Genomic DNA, 24,156 nt, shown 5'->3' with positions numbered 1-24,156 from the left:
AATGCAGGCAAATGGGATTGGCAGGTAGATGACTTGGTCGACGTGGATGAGTTTCCATGCTGTATGACTTTATGACTCCATGATATCAAATACTGTGTACAGTTATGGCCACCACAGTAATTAACGGATACTGAATCAGTCGAGAGGGTATAGAAGTGAGTAGCAAAATCATTCAGGGGATGAAAGAATTGGATCACGCTGAGGTAACCTGGGAAGACCCTGACAGGCATTATCATTTCTCTTTTTGGAGCAATGTATCTTGTCCTTGATCTTGTCAGGCAGTCTTCACTAGAAGAAAGCTAAATCCAATACGAATCTGTGGAGACAGTATGTCGGGGTGGTCAATGGTTTCTCAGGGAGACTACAACAATAGCAACAATATCTATTTATTTAGTGCCTTTAATGCAACAATAACATCCCAAGGCATTTCACAGAAAAATAACCAAACAAAAATTGACACCATTATATATTTGGTTGGATGGACAAAAGCCAGGTTTCTAGGTGGGGTGAAACCTGGAGATGAAGGCACAGGCAGTTGACGGCTAGTGGTGGAAGACCAGAGATAATGGAGGGTATTGTGGTGGGTCCTGGGGCTGGAGACAATTACAGAGATAAGGGACGGGAGAACATAAAGGGTTTTGAAAAGAAGGATGAGAATTTTAAAATGACTACACTGGCTGACAAGTACAGAGCGATCGGGATGAACGGAAGTTGGGACTGGGGCAGCAGGATTTTGAGGCAACAGAGCACCTCTTAAGGTGAGTAAAGCTAGGGGCATCATCCAAGAGTCCATTTGAATAGTCAAATCTATTGGTAACAAAGGCATGGCATTAGGCAGAAGCATTCAGTACTGCTTCATTGAAATGCAAATGATATATTACTCTTGGGATACAGTGTACAAGGAAGTAGAGACATTGTGCGGTGGGTCACACAATTGAAAGGAAAAACTGACTTTGGATCTATGGGGCAAATCAGTGGGATCTTCCTTGTGTTCTGGATTTGCTAACAGAGGGAGACATTTGTACCACTACATCATTTCCACAAGTCACATCCATAAACAAATTCCACTCTTTTGAGAACAACATCAACAAAGAGTCACAAGAGGGACCTAGTAGCTACTCAGAGAGTCATTCAGCAGGGAAACAGGTCCTTCAGCCCATCGAGTCTGTGCTAGCCAATAAGTGCCCACCCACACTACAATCCCACTTTTTATTCTCCCACATTCCCATCAACTCCCCCCACCATCCTCACTCATCCCCATATCCTACCATTCACTAGGGGCAACTTACAGTGACCAATTAACCTACTAACCTGCATGTCTTCTATCAGGAGCATCCTGATAGAAGTATATAAAATTATGAGAGGCATAGATAGGTAGACAGTCAGAGTCTTTCCCATGGTGGAAATGTCAAACACTAGAGAGCACAGATTTAAGGTCTGAGGGGAGAAGTTTAACAGAGATTATGAGGCAAGTATTTTTACACAGAGAGTGGTGGGTGCCTGGAATGTGCTACCAGGGGAGAAGGTGGAAGCAGATACAACAGCAATGTTTCAGATTCATTTAGACAGGCAGGGAAAGGATAAGATAAGATATCTTTATTAGTCACATGTACATCGAAACACACAGTGAAATGCATCTTTTGCGTAGAGTGTTCTGGAGGCAGCCCACAAGTGTCGCCACGCTTCTGGCACCAACATATCATGCCCACAACTTCCTAACTCGTACATCTTTGGAATGTGGGAGGAAACCGGAGCACCCGGAGGAAACCCACGCAGACACAGGGAGAACGTACAAACTCCTTACAGACAGCAGCCGCAATTGAACCCGTATCGCTGGCGCTGTAATAGCGTTACGCTAACCGCTACGCCACCGGGACATAGACCACATGAAGGCAGATGGGATTAGTTAGATTGGCATCATTGTCAGCATCGACAGGGTGGGCCGAAGGGCCTATTGCTGTGTTGTACTGTTCAATGTTCTATGTTCACCCAGACGAAATCCACATGGTCACAGGGACAGCAGCCAAGGTCAGGATTGAACCCGGGTCACCCGCACTGTGAGACAGCGGCTCTACCTGCTGTACCACTGTGCTAGTCTAGTTCCTTTATCCTTTATCCACAAAGTGTCTGGAATGTGAAACTCCAGCTGGGATGAATATCATTCCTGGGAAATAGATGGATGAGAGGGATGAAGGGGGGGGGGGGGGGGTGGGATGATGTCATACACACTGGCAGAGACTGTACGGCCTCTCTAACCTAAAGCATAGTCACACTTAGGAAGCTGAAGGTATTTTTGATTGAATTAAACAAACTCACAACTCCAACTAACTGCGACACAGCTGATAACAATTAGGGGCCCTGACAAACCTTCCCACGCTCAATCTGCACGTCCGGAGTCCACTTGGGACGGGTTTCCGACAACTGGAGGAAGACCCAGGCCATGCACTGACATTAATTCAACTGACAGCTATGTTGCAGTGCTGTTTTAATCGACGTTTACATTGCTGCATCTGTTCTGGGCTCCATTATATTGCTGGATGTCTGTTGCCTTGTGACAGTCTCAGCGGCTTCATCCACAACTAACAGGCCTGAGTATTGGACATAACAGTCTCTGGATGTGGACATTGCTAGCATTTGTTGTACATCCTAATTGCCTCTGAGAAGTTGGCAGTGAGCTGCCTTCTCAAACTGCTGCAGTCCTGGGGAAGGTCCTCCTCCCACAGTGCTATTGAAGACAGAGCTCTAGGATTGAGAGCCCTACAGAATCATTGAGAGAGATATAGCATAGACTCAGGCCCTTCATCCCACTGAGTCTGCACTGAACATTAACCATCCATTTACACATCCTATATTAATCCAAACTTTTTTGTGTTCCCTGCATTCTCATCAACTCTCCCCAGATTCTACCACTCACCTACACACTTGGGGCAATTTACAGTGGCCAATTAACCTACCAACCCATGTCTTTGTAATGTGGGAGGACACCAGAGCACCCGGAGGAAAACCACGTGGTCACAGGGAGAACGTGCAAACTCCACACAAAGAGCACCCAAGATCTACTAACTGCACCGCTGTGCTACCCTCGGTCAAAGCAACAAAGAAGGTGCGTGGATGATTCATGTCTAAACAGGACTGTGTGTGATTTTGGGAAGAACTTAGTGCTGGTGGTGGTTCCACATGCTGCCTGGGTAGTGGAGGTTTGGAAAATGCTGTTGAGAAAGTCGGATCTGCTTGTTTTCAATAAGATGTTAAATCAAATTCCAGTCCACTCTGTCAAGCTATCAAATAAAATGTCACAGTTCTGTTTTGAAGAAGAGCCATTGGGTTTTAGGCAATTTCCTGGCCAATAGAGTCATTGTCATACAGCATAAACTAGCCCTATGGTCAACTGAGTCTGCACCGACCAGTAAACACTCATTTACACTGAGCATATATCAATCCCAATTTATTCTCCCCACATTTTCCGATCAATTCCTCCCCCCCTCCACCGAGATTCTCCCCCTCACACAAGAGGCAATTTACAACGGCCAATTAATTTACCAACCGCATGTCTTTAGGATGTGAGAGGAAACCAGAACACACAGAGGAAACCCACATGGCCATAGGCAGAATGTGCAAACTCCACACAGACAGTGCTCGAGGTCAGGATTGAACCCAGGTCACTCAAGCTGCATGGCACTGTATGTAATGTTTACCCTTTCATAAACATCACTTGCAATCGGTAATAAGGAAGGCAAATGCAAAGTGAACACACATTTCAATAGGACTAGAATACAAAGGCAAGAATATACTGCAGAAGCTTGAAAAGGCATTGGTCAGACCACATATTGTGAGCAACTCTGGGCCCCATATCTAGGGAAAGATGTGCTGGCCCTGGAGAGGGTCCCGAGGAGGTTCACAAGAATGATCCCGGGGATGAAAGGTTTAACCTATGAGGAGCATTTGAAGTCTCCGGGCCTGTACTCAATGGAGTTCAGAAGGATGAGGGGGGGATCTTATTGAAACCTACCGGATACTGAAAGGCCTGGATAGAGTGGACGTGGAGAGGATGTTTCCATTAGTAGGAGAGTCTAGGATCCGAGGGCACAGCCTCAGAATAAAGAGACGTCCCTTTAGAACTGAGATGAGGGTGGTGAACCTGTGGAATTTGTTGCCACGGAGGGCTGTGGAGGCCAAGTAGAGACCGAGAGGTTCTTGATTGGTGGGGGGGTTAAGGGTTATGTGGAGAAGGCGGGAGAATGAGGTTGAAAAAACATCAGCCACGATTAAATGGCAGAGCAGACTCGATGGGCTAAAAGGCCTAATTCTGCTGCTATATCTTATGCAGTTATAGTCTAAAACAGATTACCTGATCGTTATCATATTGTTGTTTGCTGTTTTTGAGCAAGCTTGCTGCTATGTTCCCACATTACAACAGTGACCACAATTCAAAATCTAAATGCTGTTGTAATTCTGAATTATGAACATAACTAATCAGTAGGTTGAGCAGCATCTGTTGAGAGAGAACAGAGAAAGAGGTTTAACATCTCAGATCGAAAAGCAAAAACACCCAGTGGCTGGAAATCGATATAAAAATATAAAATGCGAGAAATACTCAGCAGGTCAGGCAGCATGCGCAGAGAGAGAGGCTGAGGCCAACATCTCAGCTCAACGACCTTTCATCAGAACTGGGGAATGATAGGAGATAACGAGTTAAATAGCAGATAATGTGGGGTGAGGGGAAGAAAAATGGGAAACTCTGTGATGGGTGGAGATCAGGAGAGATTAAATAGAAACATAGAAACATAGAAAACCTACAGCACAATTCAGGCACTTCGGCCCACAGAGCTGTGCTGAACATGTCCCTACCTTGGAAATTACTAGGCTTACCCATAGCCCTCTATTTTTCTCAGCTCCATGTACCTATCCAACAGTCTCTTAAAAGACCCTATCGTATCCGCCTCCACCACCATTGCCGGCAGCCCATTCCACGCACTCACCACTCTCTGAGTAAAAAACTTACCCCTGCCATCTCCTCTATACCTACTCTCCAGCACCTTAAACCTAAGTCCTCTTGTGGCCACCAATTCAGCCCAGGGAAAAAGCCTCTGACTATCCACCCGATCAATGCCTCTCATCATCTTACACACCTCTATCAGGTCCCCCCTCATCCTCCATCGATCCATGGAGAAAAGGCCGAGTTCCCTCAACCTGCTTTCATAAGGCATGTTCCGCATTCCAGGCAGCATCCTTGTAAATCTTCTCTGCACCCTCTCTATGGCCTCCACATCCTTCCTGTAGTGAGGCAACCAGAACTGAGCAGGGTCCTATATAGCTGCTACAATACCTCTTGGCTCCTAAATTCAATTCCACGATTGATGAAGGACAATACACCATATGCCTTCTTAACCGCAGAGTCAACCTGTGCAGCTGCTTTGATCCCACTGATCCTCCACACTGCCAAGAGTCCTACCATTAATATTATATTCTGCCATCATATTTGACCTACCAAAATGAAGCAATTCACACTTATCTGGGTTGAACTGCATCTGCCACTTCTCAGCCCAACTTTGCATCCTATCTATGTCCCTCTGTAACCTCTGACAGCCCTCTATGATGAAAGAGGAGTGATGGTGGGAGATGAAAGAGGGTCCACATTCTGCTGAAAGGTCATCGGCCTTAAATGTTAACTGTGTTTCTCTCTCCACAGGTGTTGTCTGACCCAATATTCTCAGTGCTTGATTTACAATGCTACAATAGTAATTCATTGGCTGCAATATACTTTGGGGGACCTGAAAAGTGATATATAAAAGTGTGTCCTTTTCATCAATACTAGATTAGACTTGCCTATTTCCGTGCTGGAAATACATTGCAATGAAATCTTGCAACCGAGAACCATGTGCTGTACTTGGAATTATGGCCCATATTTGACATTGGTCAGAGCCCTTAAGTCAGGCTCTGTATCAAAGTGATTGAATTGGGAATGTATGCTGTTGGCATGTTAGAGCAATGCATTGGTCAGTGGGACAGTGAGGAAAGTGAAAAGGCCATTAATTGAGGGCTACAAAACCGGCCCCCTGCCTGATAAAATCATTGGGACTATTGTGTTAATTGGAAAAGATTTTAGTCCTAGTTACAAAGTCTATGATTTAAAAGCAAACCCCACAGGGAGAACTGATTAATGCTCTTGACTAACGAGACTGGACCAACACCACAAATTAAAACCAGAAAACATTCCCTTCTTCTTAAAGGGGGTCTATCCCAGGAAGAACAGCATCGAGAAGATTTATTTTGCCTTATTTGGGGAAGAAGAATTGGAGGAGAATCTGGAGGAAATTTTGTGAAACATTGACTATATATGTTCAAAGGCAGATCGCTTTTATAAAGAGCCTTTAACCTATTGAGTTAAAAAGAGATACAGCACGGAAGATACAGTACGGCAGGCATGGTAGTGTAGCGGTTAGCGTAACGCTATTACAGCACCAGCAACCCAGGTTCAATTCCCGCCGCTAACTGTAAGGAGTTTGTACGTTCTCCCCGTGTCTGCGTGGGTTTCCTCCGGGTGCTCCGGTTTCCTCCCACATTCCAAAGACGTACGAGTTAGGAAGTTGTGGGCATGCTATGTTGCCGCCGGAAGCGTGGCGACACTTGCGGGCTGCCCCCAGAACACTCTATGCAAAAGATGCATTTCACCGTGTGTTTGAATGTACGCGTGACTAATAAAGAAATCTTAAAACATGCCCTTTGGCCCACTGTGTCTGTGCAAAAGCTTGACCACCCATTTACACTAATCCTACATTACTTAGAAAAGTACAGCACAGGAACAGGCACTTCGGCCCACGATGCTGTGCCGAACTAATTAAACTAGTAATTAAGCACCTAACTAAACTAGTCCCTTCTGCCTGTCATGGAGAAATACATCACTTCAGCCCACCAAGTCTGCACTGATCATTAACCACACATTTACACTAATCCTATATTAATCCCATTTTTTATTCTCCCCCCAGATTCTACCCACTGATGAAACACATGATGATGCTGAAGGAACTCAGCAGGCAAGGGCTGCTGAGTTCCTCCAGCATCATCGTGTTTTCATCTAGATTCCAGCATCTGCAGTCCTTTGTTTCTCTAGATGCTACCCACTCAACTACACACTAGGGGCAATTTACGGTGGTCAATTAAAATACCAAGCCGCACATCTTTGGAAAGTGGGAGGGAACTGGAGCACCCAGAGGAAACCCATGTGGTCTCAGGGAGAACGTACAAACTCCACGCAGGCAGCACAGGAGGTTGAGATTGAACCCGGGTTTCTGGCACAGTGAGGCAGCACCTCCACTATTTGCACTACTCCACTCTTCACCTGGTAATCTGTCCCAAGAGCTGCACAAGAGCATCATATGACAGAAACAGGACACCATGCCAAGCCGGAGAGGTTAGTAGAGGCGACAAAACCTTGGACCAAGAGAGACAAGCGTCTTAGAAAATCTCTGATCCAGAACATGAACCAACAACCTCCTGGCTCAAGGTATGTCGACTACTAACTGAGCCACACTTGGGAGGGAGTGCAAGAGCTAGTAATGTCGCAGGCCACACCATTACTCTGTGATCCTAGAATCTACGGCTGATTTATAAATGGGGTCAGCAGCAATTAATTAAATGGGCTATAAATGTTATCTGTACTGCTACAGTCTCATGCGTATCCTGTCCAACTTAATCTGTGGGGGTTATGCAAAGTTATACTACAAATTACTATAAAACATTTACAGTACAGAAATAGGCCATTTGGCCCAACAGTGTGTTGTGTTTCCCCTCCTCCCAATTCTCTTGACCTCACCCCATCAACGTGCTTCAGATCCTTCCCCCTCATGTCCTTGTCCACTGCCCTTTGAATACATCTTCTAGTCACATCAACAAGCCCTTGTAGTAGCGAGTTAGACACGTTGCCAGAACTGTAAAGACTCAGAAATCCTCACTATCAGGCTCAACAGGGATTACTGTACCAAATTTACCAAGGGATACACCATGACAGCCCAACTCCTTATAAGTAGAACACAGAACAGAACAGAGAACAGTACAGCACAGGAACAGGCCCTTCGGCCCATTGATGTTATGCCGAACTAATTAAGCTAATGACGCCTAATTAAAGCAATCCCTTCTGCCTGCACGTGGTCCATATCCCTCTATTCTCTGCATATCCATGTGCCTATCTGAGAGCCTCTTAAACACCTCTATCATATTTGCTTCCACTATCACCCCTGGCAGCACATTCCAGGTACCCATCACTCTCTGTGTAAAAAAAACTTGCACCCCTCTATGCCTCTCATAACTTTATGAACTTCCATCTCTAAACTTTGAAATATTAGGAACATCCATCTTATCCCATTCAGGAAATACAGCAGAGAAATAGGAGTTTATAATACAGGAAGGAGGCCATTTGTTCATCACCTCCAAAAAATGGTGTTATTCGGACCAATTCCATCTCAGTGTTCAGTAGCCCTGCTGACTGCAGCCAATCAAGGAGAAAATGAAGGCCAATGAACAGAACTCTTTTCTTAATTCAGATCCTATGCTCTTAAGGGTCTGATAATCAATGTTACTTATATGTGTAATAATGTTATTAAACTATTTCATCAAACATATTCATTAATGGTAAATACCACTTCATATTACAGTACTTCATTGTTGCATGATGGTTTCCTACATACAAAGGAATCCTTTCATGGATCAGAGATCAGAGATCTAGTGCAAATCACACAGCTTCTTTGAACAATTCCCCCATTTACCCCCACTCTTGTTTGGTATCTAACACATGACCCCAAACGCAATGCATCTGTCCACATGCCTGTTCAGGTGATTGCTAACCTTCATTTCTCACAGTCTTCTCTTTTCTAAAAGGCACGATTTTCCAGAAGATATGCCAGCAAACTTTCCTTTACACATAGATTCATTTAATGTTCATCACAAATTGTCCTCTATCCATAAGGACACAGCCACCACCATCCAGATGAAGGGTCTCATCCAAAACAATGATTGACCATTTCCCTCCACAGATGCTGCCTGACCCACTGAGTTCCTCCAGTAGATTGCTTTTTGCTCCAGATTCCAGCATCTGCAGTCTCTTGTGTCTCTACTTCCATAGTGCTGCTGAATAGGAAATATAGGATTTTGACCCATCTCACCGAGTAATAGAGAGATACAGCATAGAAACAGGTCCTTCAGCCCAACAAGTCTGTGCTGACCATCAATGACCCAATTACATTAACATCATTTTCTGTTCTCCCCACGATCTCAGTCAACTCCTCCCAGATTCTACCACTCACCTACACACTAGGGGCAATTTACAGTGGGCAATTAACCTACCAATCTGCACGTCTTTAGATGTGGATGAAAACGGGAGCACCCGGAGGAAACCCACATGGTCACAGGGAGAACATGCAAACTCCACACAGAGAGCACCTGGTCAAGATTGAACCCGGGTCTCTGGCGCTCTGAGGCAGCGACTCTACCAGCTGTGCCACTGTGCCATCTGTAGCACTGTACGTGTTTTCCCCTTCAAGTTCTTAGCCTATTCCCTTTTAAAAGTTCCTCTTAAATATCCTTCCACTGCCCTTTCAGGCAGTACATTCTACTTCACAGAAGTTTACAATGGAGACATTTTCCTCATTTCCTCATTTTGGAAGGACAAACTCCAAAGCGGAGTACAAGGTTAATGGCAGGATTCTGGGTAGTGTGGAGGAGCAGAGGGATCTGGGGGTTCATATCCACAGATCACTGCAAGTTGCCCCACAGGTGGATAGGGTAGTTAAGAAAGCTTATGGGATATTAGCTTTCATAAGTCGTGGGATCGAGTTTAAGAGCCGCGAGGTAATGACGCAGCTTTACAAAACTCTGGTTAGACCACACTTAGAGTACTGTGTCCAGTTCTGGTCACCTCATTATAGGAAGGATGTGGAGGTATTGGAAAGAGTACAGAGGAGATTTACCAGGATGCTGCCTGGTTTGGAGAGTACGGATTATGAGGAGAGACTAAGGGAGCTAGGGCTTTACTCTTTGGCGAGAAGGAGGATGAGGGGAAACATGATAGAGGTGTACAAAATATTAAGAGGAATAGATAGAGTAGACAGCCAGCACCTCTTTCCCAGGGCACCAATGCTCAATACAAGAGGGCATGGCTTTAAAGTAATGGGTGGGAAGTTCAAGGGAGATATCAGAGGGAGGTTTTTCACCCAGAGAGTGGTTGGTGCATGGAATGTGCTGCCTGGGGTCATGGTGGAGGCAGATACATTGGTCAAGTTCAAGAGGTTGTTAGATAAGCATATAGAGGAATTTAAAATAGGGGGATATGTGGGAGGACGGAGTTAGATAGTCTTAGGCATGGTTTAAAGGTCGGCACAACATGGTGAGCCAAAGGGCTGTATTGTTCTATGGTTCTATGGTTCTGCCTCAAAATATCTGAAAACATGTCTCCCACTGTGGGAGAAATAGAAGTTTATAAAATTATGAAAGGCATTGATAGGGTAGACAGTCAGTCTTTTTCCTGGGGTAGAAGTGTCAAATACTAGAGGACATAGCTTTAAGATTAGAGGGGGAAAGTTTAAGTGAGATGTGCAGGGCAAGTTTTTTTTACACAGAGAGTGGTGGGTGTCTGGAGTGCCCTGCCAGGGGAGCGCTCTGCCAATTCTCCCACTGTGGCAAGGGTTTGTCCTCATGTCCTCAGTAAAAACCCCTTAATCTGTTCTCAGTTTCCACCCTCTCTGTTATAAATGCATCATAATAGATTACAGCAGCAGTTGTTAGTGGTGATGTTAGAGAGTGTGGTAATAATTTGATGAACAGGGTCTCTGTAGAGACATCCTGGGGGAGGCAGTGGGGGAGGTGTGGGGGCTTCACCAGATCAGAGAGAGGCACAGATTTAGGCTTATTTAATACCTTGCGTGTCTCTTGTCTCTTCTCAGCCAGTGAATTGCTTTGGAAACATATTCACTGTTACAATTCAAGAGGCATGGTAAACAATCTGTGCACAGCAACATCCCACATACAAAGCCAGATATAACATATAACAGCACAGGAACTGGCCCTTCAGCCCACCATATCTGTGTCGACCATGATGCCAAATTATACTAATCCCATCTGCCTGCACATGATCCATACCCCTCCATTCCCTGCGTGTTCATGTGCCTATCTAAATGCCTCTGAAATGCTGCTATTGTATTTGCTTCCACCATCTCCCCTGGCAGAGCGCTCCAGACACCCACCACTCTCTGTGTAAAAAAAACTTGCCCTGCACATCTCCCTTAAACTTTCCCCCTCTAATCTTAAAGCTAGGTCCTCCAGTATTTGACACTTCTACCCCAGGAAAAACACACTGACTGTCTACCCTATCAATGCCTTTCATAATTTTATAAACTTCTATCATGTCTCCCTTCAGCCTCCGACGCTCCAGAGAAAATAATCCAAGTTTGTCCAACCTTTCCTTAGAGCTAATACCCTCTGATCCAGGCAGCATCCTGGTGAACCTCTTCTGCAGCCTCTCCAAAGCCTCCACATCCTTCCTATAATTGGGTGACCAGAATTGCACGCAGTACTCCAAGTCCAACCTGATCAAAGTTTTATACAGCTGCTACATGTTCTTCTGACTCTTATACTCAATGTCCCAACTGATGAAGGCAAGCTTCTTTACCACCCTATCTACTTGTGTTGACATTTCCAGGAAGCTATGGACTTGCACCCCAAGATCCCTCTGTATGTCAATGCTCTGAAGGGCCCTGCACTTACTGTGCATGTCCCCTGAACATTTCTCCTCCCAAAGTGCAACACCTCACACTTGCTTGGATGTAATCAGGTCATTGACTTTGCTCAAAATGCTGCAGGATGCAACATCAGTTTAACATCCCGTCCAAAACACAACTCCCGAAATGGCCCAGAACTCCCTCAGCACTGTGACCAGGAGTATCAGACCTTGCTACACTGTGGTGGGAAGTGTTACCTAACACCCAACCTGCCCCCCCGCCCAACCCAACTCCTCCACGACCAACCACCCACCCCCTACCCACATCTGACGCCATAACGGCCTCGGAAATGTAAACCTGCTCCACCCCAAGGAGGGTGATTGCTCAGTTGGTCTCTTGTCTGGGTGAACCTCACGGCACACTTGTCTTCATCAGTTGGGGCACTAGCATAAGAGTCAAAAGGACACGTAGCAGCTGCATTAAACTTTGATTAGGCTGGAGTTGGAGTACTGCGTGCAATTCTGGTCGCGCAATTATAGGAAGGATGTCCCCTTATTCAAAAAAGGTAGTAGGGATAGTCCAGGGAATTACAGACCAGTGACCCTTACGTCTGTGGTGGGTAAGCTGTTAGAAAGGATTCTAAGAGATAGGATCTATGAGCATTTAGAGAGTTATGGACTAATTAGGGACAGCCAGCATGGCTTTGTGAAGGGAAGATCTTGCCTCACCAGCCTGATAGGGTTCTTTGAGGAGGTGACCAGGAAGATTGATGAGGGTAGTGCAGTGGATGTCGTCTACATGGATTTTAGTAAGGCGTTTGATAAGGTTCCGCATGGTAGGCTTCTTCAGAAGGTCAGAGGTCAAGGGATCCAGGGAGGCTTGGCAGTGTGGATTCAGAATTGGCTTGCCTGTAGAAAGCAGACGGTTGTGGTGGAGGGAGTGCATTCAGATTGGAGGGCTGTGACCAGTGGTGTCCCACAGGGATCGGTTCTGGGACCTCTACTTTTTGTGATATTTATTAATGGCTTAGATGAGGGGGTGGAAGGGTGGGTTAGCAAGTTTGCAGATGACACAAAGATCGGTGGTGCTGTGGATAGTGTGGAGGGCTGTCGAAGCTTACAGAGGGATATTGATAGGATGCAGAGCTGGGCTGACAAGTGGCAGATGGAGTTCAATCCAGAGAAGTGTGATGTAGTACACTTTGGAAGACAAACTCCAAGGTGGAGTACAAGGTAAATGGCAGGCTTCTGGGCAGTGTAGAGGAGCAGATAGTTCTGGGGGTTCATATCCACAGATCACTGAAAGTCGCCTCACAGGCAGATAGGGTAGTTAAGAAAGCTTATGGGATGTTAGCTTTCATAAGTCGTGGGATCGAGTTTAAGAGCCGCAAAGTAATGATGCAGCTTTACAAAACTCTAGTTAAGCCACACGTAGAGTACTGTGTCCAGTTCTGGTCGCCTCATTATAGGAAGGATGTGGAGGCATTGGAAAGGGTGCAGAGGAGATTTACCAAGATGCTGCCTGGATTAGAGAGTATGGATTATGAGGAGAGACTAAAGGAGCTAGGGCTGTTCTCACTGGAGAGAAGGAGGATGAGGGGAGACATGATAGAGGTGTACAAGATATTAAGAGGAATAGATAGTGAACAGCCAGCGCCTCTTTCCCAGGGCACCAATGCTCAATACAAGAGGGCATGGCTTTAAGGTAATGGGTGGGAAGTTCAAGGGAGATGTCAGAGGGAGGTTTTTCACCCAGAGAGTGGTTGGGGCATGGAATGTGCTGCCTGGGGTGGTGGTGGAGGCTGATACGTTGGTCAAGTTCAAGAGATTGTTAGATAAGCATATGGAGGAATTTAAGATAGAGGGATATGTGGGAGGAAAGGGTTAGATAGTCTTAGGTGTGGTTTGAAGGACGGCACATGGTGGGCTGAAGGGCCTGTATTGTGCTGTACTGTTCTATGGTTCTATGGTTTTCTCTGAAGCATTGGAGGCTGAGGGGAGACCTGATAGAGGTTTGTAGGGTAAGGTGGAGACACAAGAGACTGCAGATGCTGGAAACTGGAGCAACAAACAAACTGCTGGAGGAACTCAGCAGGTCAGGCAGCGTCTGTGGAGGCAAAGAGGATAGTTGCTGCTTCAGGTTGAAACCTTGCATCTGTCCCAGTGCAAGGTTTCGACCTGAAATGTCAACTATCCCTCAAAGCAGTTTGCTTTTTTAAAAGAAAGTTCATTTATATCTATCACAACATGCTAAAGTATTTTACAGCCAACTAGGTACTTTTAAAGTGTAATTCAGCAAACTCCCATAAACACCAACGTAAAAGTGACCAGATAATCTGCTTTAGTAATGTGATTTTAGGACATCGCTGCTTGCTTTTGATAGAGTGAAATAGGGTCTTTCAGCCTACACAACCTGCTAAAGGCACATGAAGATCAGCCCAGAATTTTGGGTTCATGTCCCCTTCACAGGGCTTGAACTGAAAACCTTCTGACTTCACAGTAAAGTCCAGACCATAGAGTCACAGAGAGGGTAGGAAATAGAATACAGGACACTGAAACTACGTGTAATGTTATAGGGAGTGAGAACTAGAATTGTCCTAATGCAAGGCTTCAACCCAAAATGTCGACAATTCCTTCTGTCCTCCCTCCCTACGGATGCAGCCTTGTAATTTCTAGGGTAGGGACATGTTCGGCACAGCTTTGTGGGCCGAAGGGCCTGAATTGTGCTGTAATTGTTCTATGTTCTACGCTGCTCAACCTGCTGACTTCTCTCTTCTCCCATCAGGCAGAAGATACAGGAGCCTGAGGGCACGTACCACCAGGCTTAAGGACAGCTTCTACCCCACTGTGATAAGACTATTGAACGGTTCCCTTATACAATGAGATGGACTCTTGACCTCATGATCTACCTTGTTATGACCTTGCACCTTATTGTCTACCTGCAATGCACTTCCCTGTAGCTGTGACATTTTACTCTGTATTCTGTTACTGTTTTTACCTGTACTATCTCAATGCACATTTTAGGAGTGCAGTTTGGAAACACTTCTAAAAAAAAGGCTGGTTGAAAGTTGGAACTGTTTTCCACAAATGATGCTGCTCATTTCAGATCCAGAAACACACTAACAATTGTGCCTTTCGTCTAGTAAGATGCCCCAAGCAACTTTACAGGAGGGTTATATGAACACGGCTGCAGGAGATCATTCTTGAGCCTGTTCCACCATGCCGTGAGATTACGGGTATGAATTAACTCTATTATAGTCATAGAGTCATATAGCACGGAAACAGGCCCTTTGGCCCAACTCATTCATGCCGACCGAGACGCCCATCTAAGCTAGTCCCATCTGTCTGCATTTGGCCTATATCCCTTTAAACCTTTCCTATCCATGTATCTTAGATCCCCACCATCCGGGCCATGCCGTCTTTTCACAGCTACCATCGGGCAGGAGGTACAGAAGCCTGAAGTCCCACACCACCAGGTTCAAGAACAACTGCTTCCCTTCAACCATTTGGTTCTTGAACCAACCAGCAAAACCCTAATCGCTACAGTTTAGCAACTCTATGACCATTTTGATCACTTTGCACTAAAATGGACTTTCTAGTTGTTCTAATTGTGTTCTTTCTTGTAAAAATTGTGTATAATTTGTGTAATTCATGTTTTTCTTGTGAATGCTGCGTATGTAATGGTCTGTGTCTGTGTGCTGCTGCAAGGAAGTTTTTCATTGCACCTGTGCACACATGTACTTGTGCAGATGACAATAAACTTAACTTTGACCTGTCCAAATGTCTTTTAAGTGTTGTTATTTATCCACCTTTTCTCCATATCGCTTACTTTTGGTTAACAAATATCTATATATCTCAGACTTCAAACTAATAATTGACGCACTACCAGCCAGATCTGAGGTCAGTTGAACAATCACCCACTTTGGTGTGGAGGAGGTCTACTGTCTTGACCATTATTTCCACAGATGCTGCCTCACTTTCTGGGCACTTCCCACATTTTCTGTTTTTACTTCAGATTTCCAGCATCTGCAGTATTTTTGATTTTCACCCTTCTGGGAAATCCACCTAGCCCTCCTTCCAAGGCCAACATTTTCTTCCTAAGTCACGCTGCCCGCAGACATGAGTTCTGAGGAACATGCGCAGGGAGGATTGAGAAGAGTTCAGATCTCCTTCAAAGTGCCAGCTCAGACGCAATGAGCCAATGGTCTCCTACCATGCCATATGATTCCAAATCAGACTCAGACCTGGAGGGAATTATTCCCATCTGATTCTGAATCAAATCCAGTTCAATGTAATCTGCCAACCATTGATCAAAACAATTGAGTACAAACATTAACTTGGCTGTAACACACAAAGCCCTGGAGGAGCTCAGCGGGTCAGGCAGCATCTGTGGAGGGAAATGGACCGTCGACATTTTGGGTTGAGACCCTTCACTTGGACTGAAAGATAGAGGGGAGATAGCCAGCATCAAAAGGTGGAGGGAAGGGTTGGAGCAAGAGCTGACAGGTGATAGGTTGGGCCAGGTGAGGGACACGATAGGCAGATGAGGGAGGTGTAATCTCCATTTATCCACTGCTAACAAAAAAAGAAATGGGAGCAAGATTAGGCAAGAGGCCTCTCAAGCTTGCCCTGCCATTCAATACAATCATGGTTGATCTGATCTGCCCCTGAGCTCCATATTCCTTCCTGCTCCCCATAACCGAAGATCCAAAAATATATTCAATGACACTACTTCCACAGTTATACAGAGTTGTACAGCACAGGAACAGGTCCTTAAGCCCACTGAGTCCACTCTAACCATGAAGCTCCTATTTACACTAATACATTTTTATTCTCCCCACATTCCCATCAACTCACCCCCAAATTCTATCACTCACGTCCAGGACATGCCCTTTTCCCATTACTACCATCAGGGAGGAGGTACAGGAGCCTGAAGACCCAAACTCAATGATCCAGGAACAGCTTCTTCCCCTCCACCATCAGATTTCTGACCGGTCCATGAACCCATGAACACTATCTCGTTATTCCTTTTTTTTAAAATTTATTTATTAATAAATAATTTATTTATTTTTTGTGATTTATAGATTTTGTCTTTGCACTGTGCTGCTGCCGCAAAACAACAAATTTCAAGTCATATGTCAGTGATAATAAATCTGATTCTGATTTTCTGAACACAAGGGGCAATTTACAGTGGACAAGTAACCTACCAAAACACACACCTTTGGTGTGGGCAGGCATGGCAGTGTAGCGGTTAGCATAACGTTACTACAGCGTCAGCGACCCAGGTTCAATTCTGGCGACTGTTTGTAAGGAGTTGGTACGTTCTCCCTGTGTCTGTGTGGGTTTCCTCCGGGTGCTCTGGTTTCCTCCCACATTCCAAAGACACATGGGTTAGGAAGTTGTGGGCATGCTATGTTGGCGCCGGAAGTGTGGCGACACTTGCGGGCTGCCCCCAGAACACTCTACGCAAAAGATGCATTTCACTGTGTGTTTCAATGTACATGTGACCAAGAATGATATCTTATCATAAAAAAACACTGCAGATACTGAAATTTGGGATGTGGGAAGAAACCGGAGCAGTCAGAGGAAACCCACGCAGTCACAAGAAGAATGTGCAAACTCCGCACAGACAGGACCAGAGGTTAGGATTGAATCCGGTCATTGGAGCTATGAGGCAGCAGCTCTGAAAATCAAAAGCAAACTGCAGATGCTGGAAAGCTAAAATAAAAAAGAAAACATGCTGGCAATACTCAGCAGGTCAGACCACATCACAGATGGGTGACTGATCAGACAGAAATTAAGTCACCCACTAATTGTATGGACATGACACCCCAAAACACTTTCTGTCCAGTATCATGTTACTATTTGTGGGATCTTGCTGTGCACAAATTGAAAGCTGCATTTCTCGTTATAACAGTGATGACACTTCACTGTTCTCTCAGGAGTCAGTGGGGACGCAGCATTTATCAAGTAGGCTTTGAGCACATACCACAGGTCAGCAGCACTTGGAGCCACCCTAAGGTTAAGGAAGGCTCTCCATCACTGAAACAGGCTGTTGTCTGAGTCCAACTTGCATTGCAATGCTGTGGTGGTGCTCTTCATCTGAAACAAAGATGTGCTTAGTTTGGTGTGCCCGAAACTTGTTGGTCTTCCAGCACTGCAAGATGTCTGTTGGGGAATGCTGCTGGCTGGCACATTCCAGGCTGCAGGAGTGTGTGCTGAGGGACGCACTGAAGCTGGGCGCAGCCAACGCAAAGGCTCGGTGAGGAAGGACTACAGTTTAGGGTCCTTCTGCCACTGGAGAGGGAGGGGCGGGGACAGGGAGAAAGCCCCTAAATATTGTAAATACGGGACCGGGTAGCTTCCAGGGAGCCACACGTGTGGCATCGGTGCTGTTTTCTATATAAAAAGGTAACACTAATGAATGATTTGTACAAGAATGTAAAGGTTTGCACTGTTTTGTAATTGTATATAGTTTGTCTTTTATTATGAACAAAATTTATTTTGTAAAAAAAATGTGCTTAGTTTGAAAGGCCAAGAACATGACATCTGTTCTTGAGTTAAATATTGCTCACTTGCTTGAATAATCAATGACGTTTTTAATAGAACCTGTGTAAAATAACACGGAATGTAGACGGTGTGGGATATTGCCAGGGGATCATCCAACCAATTTAATCTGTAAAACCTCTCATGTCTGCAGCATTACACCCGCCCTGGAATATACTCTTAAAGCATTGAAATTTAGGAAAACGAGGAATGATCTTACTGAAATATACAAATCCTTAGGGGGCATGACAGTACAGATAGTGAGATATTTCCACTCGTGGGTGAATTTTGAATGAGGGGATATAGTTACAAGATTAGGGGGCGGCCCATTCTGCAACGTTATATTCTGCATTCTGATTTCTTTTTACTACTTGATGTATTAATGTATGGCACGATCTGCCTGGATGACACGCAGACAAAGTTGTTCACTGTATTGGCATTGGTTTATCATTGTCACTTGTACTGAGGTACAGTGAAAAACTTGTCTTGCATACCGTTCGTACATGTGACAATAAAAGACCAAAAAACTATTAAAACTGAGGTGTCTCATATTCAACAACCCAATGGCATGAACACTGAATTCTCCAGCTTCTGGTAAACTGTTCCCCCTCTGTCCCTATTCTCTCTCCTCCTGATCTACCCAGTTCTTCCTACACCCACCCTAGCTCCTGGACTCTTGACCTCACAATCTACCTTGTTGTGACCTTTCACCTTATTGTCCGCCTGCACTGCACTTTTCTCTGCAGCTGTTACACTTTATTCTGCATTCTGGTCACCTCACTATAGGAAGGAAGGATGTCGAGGCTTTAGAGAGGGTGCAGAGGAGGTTTACCAGGATGATGCCTGGATTACAGGCATGTGTTATCAAGAGGGGCTGGACAAACTTGGGTTCTTTTCTCTGGAGCAGCAGAGGCTGCGGGGTGATCTGTTGGAGGTGTATAAAATTATGAGGAGCATAGATAGGGTGGACAAGCAATATCTTTTTCCCATTATTTGAACGATCCAATACCAGAGGGCATGCATTTAAGGTGAGGGGGGTAGGTTCAGAACAGACGTGAGGGGTACGTTTTTTTACTGAGTGGTGGATGCCTGGAATGCGTTGCCTGATAGGGTGGTGAAGGCAAACTCATTGGGGGATTTTAAGAGGGGCTTGGATGGGCACACGAATGAGAGGAAAATAGAGGAATATGGACATTCTGTAGGTAGGAGGGAAATAGCTAAGTCGGCACAACATTGTGGGCCGAAGGGCCTGTTCTGTGCTGTACTGTTCTATGTTCTATGCTCTATTCTCATATTGTTTTTACCCTATACTACCTCAATGCACTGTGTAATGAACTGACCTGTACGAACGGTTTGCAAGACAAGTTTTTCACTGTACCTCGGTACGTGACAATAATAAACCAATCCCAATTCTTTCCGCTCCTCTACCCACTCCATCACCCACACACATCTCCCTCCCCTCTGCCCTCCCCATCTCCTTCACTTAATTCCATGCTCCACCTTCTTCTCCTGTCAGATTCCATCATCTTCAGCCCTTTGTCACCTCCACCTCCCAGCCTCTGTCTCTATCTCCACTCTTCCCTCCCCCATCTGCCTATCACCCCTCCTCACCTGGATCCACCTAACGCTTACCAGCTCTTGTTCCACCCCCTTCCCCCCACCTTCTCAGACTGGCTATCTCCCCTCTATCTTTCAGTCCAGATGTCGGGTCTTGACCCGAAACGTCGACTGTCCATTTCCCTCCATGGATGCTGCCTGACCCGCCGAGTTCCTCCATCATCTTATGTGTTGCTCCAGATTCCAGCATCTGCGGTCTCTCATGTCTCCAAAACTGAGGTGTGGAGGGTGGCGAATCTCTGAAATTCTCTAGCCCAGAGGGCTGTGGAGGACAGATCATTTGGGGGTAATTCAAGAGGAAAAAGATACATTTTTGAAAGATCAAGGAACTGAGGGCATAGAAGAGATGAGGCCAGGATGAGAAGAGATGAGGCAGAACAGCCATGATCGGAATGAATGGCAGGTCAGGTTTGAGGGGCCGAGTGGCCTACTCCTGCTCCTATTTTCTTGTGTTCTTATTTGCTAAAAACACAACTCCAAGTAATCCTGGCATCATACACTCCAGCTCTGTAATAGGGAGGGACTCGGATGAAACACTAAGCCCAGCTGCTGTTCACCCTCTCAGGTGTGAAGAGAAGACCCTAAAACAGCAGTCTGAAGAAAAATAGGGTTCTCCTTACTGTCCCTGATAAATATTTATGTCCTCACATGACACCGCTAAAAGAACAACTTATCTGCTCATCATCACATTTCAGTTTGTGAGATAAAAGCATGAGGTGTTGGAAGTAACGCAGCAGGTCAGGCAGCATCTGAGAGTTGACGGCTTTCGATCGATGACTTTCACCAAAGGCTTTCAGAACCTTTTATCTATTTGTGGGACCTTGCTATGCCAAATTTGTAACTCTGCTTCCACCAGTCTCTCAGGCAGTGTTTTTTTGGTACTCAGCTCCCTCTGGGTGAAAAAGGTCCCCCTCAGATCCTCCTTAAATCCATTATCTCTTTTTCAAAATCTATGTCCTCTGGTTTTTTCTACCTCTGATATGGGGGGAAAGTTTCTGGCAGTCTACTCTATCTATACCCCTCATAATTTTATATACCTCAGTCATGTCCCCTCTTAATCTCCTCGCTCCAGGGAGAACACACCCAGCCTCTCCATTCTCCATCCCAGGTAACATCATGGTGGAACCTCCTCTGTGCCTTCTCCAGCACCACCACATTTCTTCCAATGGTGTGATGACCAGAACTGCACATAATAAAGACTGGGAAGAGAAGAATTAAAAGGTAGAGTTAGTAACTCCAATCCTAACTCTAACCCTAATCTTGATCCTGACCCTGAACCTAACCCTAACCCTACTACTGGTGAATGGCATCTTCCTGTACACATGTGCCAACATTCTGTCTCCGTCTCCACCTGCCTCTTCCATCAGTGTCACCATCCTCGTGAAAACACTGTTTACTTTACGGCACTGTCTTTGTACTTTACAAGAATGACATCTGTTACTTGTTTAATCAATGTTTAGTATTTATTATTTAACAACCACAGCCATTAAATAATAAACACTATCCATTATTCATTAAACCGATGCATTTATCATCAAGGGAAAGAGTGGCTTGTCACAACACACGGCTGCAATTTACAAAGCATGAAAGCTCCTATTTTGCATAAATTTAGTCAACGTTTAGTTTTCCACCAGCAAAGTACAGCAGTAATGATTCACATTTATACAGTGTTTTCAGATCAGTAATACACCCATCCACTGTGGCTGTACAATTTGTTGGTAATACCACACTTGGAATACTGTGTACAGTTCTGGTCGCCTGTGTATAGAAAGGATGTCATGAAGCTAGAAAGGATGGAGAAAAGACTTACGAGGATGTTACCTGGACTGGAGGGTTTGAGTTATAAAACTGGCTGTTTTACCCTGGAGTGAAGGAGACTGAGGGGGTGACCTTACAGAGGTTCATAACATTATCAGGGACATAGAGTGAAAGGTCACAGTCTTTTTCCTAGAGTAGGGGCATCTAAGACGAGAGAGCACAGATTTAAGGTGGGAGTGTATATATCTCAAAGGGATCAGAGGGGCAACTTTTTCACACAGAGGATGGTGTGTATATGGAACGAGCTCCCAGAGGAAGTGGTAGAGGCGGGTACAATTACAACTTTAAAAGATATTTAAATAGGTACGTGGACAGGAAAGGTTTAGAGATATATGGGCCAAGTGGCTAAGGAAATTCAGCATTCCCCTGTTGACAGTCAGCAACTTTGATAGATGCACCACAGAAAGCATCCTATCCAGGTACATCACAGCTTGGTATGGCAACTGCTCTGCCCAAGACAGCAAGGATTGCAGAGTTATGGACACAATACAGCACATCATGAAAACCAGCATCCATTCCATGGTCTACACTTCTGGCTGCCTCAGAAGGGCAGTCAGCATAATCAAAGCCCCCTCCGAGCACAATCGTTCTCTCTTCTCCCCCCTTCCATTGGGCAGAAGATACAAAAGCTTGAAAACACACACCACCAAGCTCAAGGACAGCTTCTATCCCACTGTTATAAGACTCTTGAACAAACCTCTTGTACATTAAAGATGAATTCTTGACCTGACAATCTAACTCATTATGGCCTTGCACCTTACTGTCTACCTGCACTGCACTTTCTCCATAACTGTAACACCATATTCTGCATTCTGTTATTGCTTTTCCCTTGCACTATCTCAATGTACTTGTTTTGAAGTGATCTGCATGCATGGCTTGCAAAGCTAAGGTTTACACTGTATCTCGGTAGATGTGACAATGATAAACCAACTCCAATTCCAATTCCAAAATGTGGGGAAATGGGACTTGCTCAAGTGGTCAGCAAGGACTGTTTCCATGCTATGACACCCCTTTATGGGAGCAACTATATGATGTAACATTGATGCCAAACTAAAAGTGGAGGCAGGTGACCAATCACACAGAGCTAAGTACTTGCATCATACAGCCCTGAGATTTCAGCACTGTGTAACGGATAACTAAGTAAATCTCTTACAGGGCTTGACAGGGTGGAGACAGGGGATATATCTCTCCTAGTTGAGGATTCTCAGAATAAAGGGCAGGCCATTTGAAAGTGAGATGAGGAGAAATTTATTCTTGCAGAGGGTGGTGAACCTTTGGAAGTCTCAACCCTGGGGGATTGTGGAGGATCAGTCATAGAGGTTGATAGATTTCTGGATATTGAGTGAATCAAGGGATATGGGGATAGTGCAGGTAAATGGAGTTGAGTTAGATGATCAGGTGTAATCAATGGCAGAGCAGGTTTGAAAGGTCTATTCCTGCTCCTATTCCTTATGATTTAAGATTTAAGATATCTTCATCAGTCACACATACATCGAAACACACAGTGAAATGCATCTTTTGCATAGTGTGCTGGGGGCAGCCCGCAAGTGTCGCCACGCTTCCGGTGCCAACATAGCATGCCCACAACTTCCTAACCCGTACATCTTTTGAATGTGGGAGGAAACCGGAACACCCGGAGGAAACCCACACACTCACGGGGACAACATACCAACTCCTTACAGACAGTGGCTGGAATTGAACCCAGGTCGCTGGCGCTGTAATAGCGTTACGTTAACCACTACACTACCATGCCTCGCATGTGTGACCAGTTTCTGATCAAAGCACGGCAACTGAGAAATTCAACTGGGTATTTCCTGGCATGGCTCACTCGTGTGATTTTGCCATTGAGGAACTTTTAAAAGATAAGATTTCTTTACTAGTCACATGTACATCGAAACACACAGTGGAATGCATCTTTTGCGTAGAGTGTTCTGGGGGCAGCCCACAAGTGTCGCCACGCTTCCGGCGTCAACATAGCACGCCCACAACTTCCTAACCCGTGCGTCTTTGGAATGTGGGAGGAAACCGGAGCACCCGGAGGAAACCGGAGCACCCGGAGGAAACCCACGCAGACACAGGGAGAACGTACAAACTCCTGACAGACAGCGGCTGGAATTGAACCTGGGTCACTGGTGCTGTAAAAGGGTTACACCAACCACTTCGAGACACACACACACACACACACACACACACACACACACACACACACACACACACACACACACACACACACACACACACACACACACACACACACACACACACAGAGTTCTCTCCAAACCCTTGACCGAGCCCCCCACCCCCTTAATACCCGGTTAAGAGATGTTAAGTACATATTAGAGAAAGAAATTGCTGAAGGAAGGGGAGTAGGACTAAATTATGGGTATAGAAGGAATACAGTGGGGCAATTTTCTCCCTGAAAGTGTCTGCACAAGTTGATAGGATGGTAAAGAGGGCATATGGCATGC

At 45.3% G+C, this 24,156-nt stretch overlaps 1 protein-coding gene across 1 annotated transcript in view; it reads right to left on the bottom strand.

Moving 5' to 3' along the window:
- adcy5 (adenylate cyclase 5) overlaps positions 1 to 24,156 on the bottom strand; it is a 374,049-nt gene that overhangs the window by 203,172 nt on the left and 146,721 nt on the right. The window lies entirely within an intron of this gene.

The sequence above is a fragment of the Pristis pectinata genome, chromosome 1 (assembly GCF_009764475.1).
Source record: "Pristis pectinata isolate sPriPec2 chromosome 1, sPriPec2.1.pri, whole genome shotgun sequence".
NCBI classification, from domain to species: Eukaryota; Metazoa; Chordata; class Chondrichthyes; order Rhinopristiformes; family Pristidae; genus Pristis; species Pristis pectinata.
This window is presented reverse-complemented; position numbering and strand designations above follow the sequence as displayed.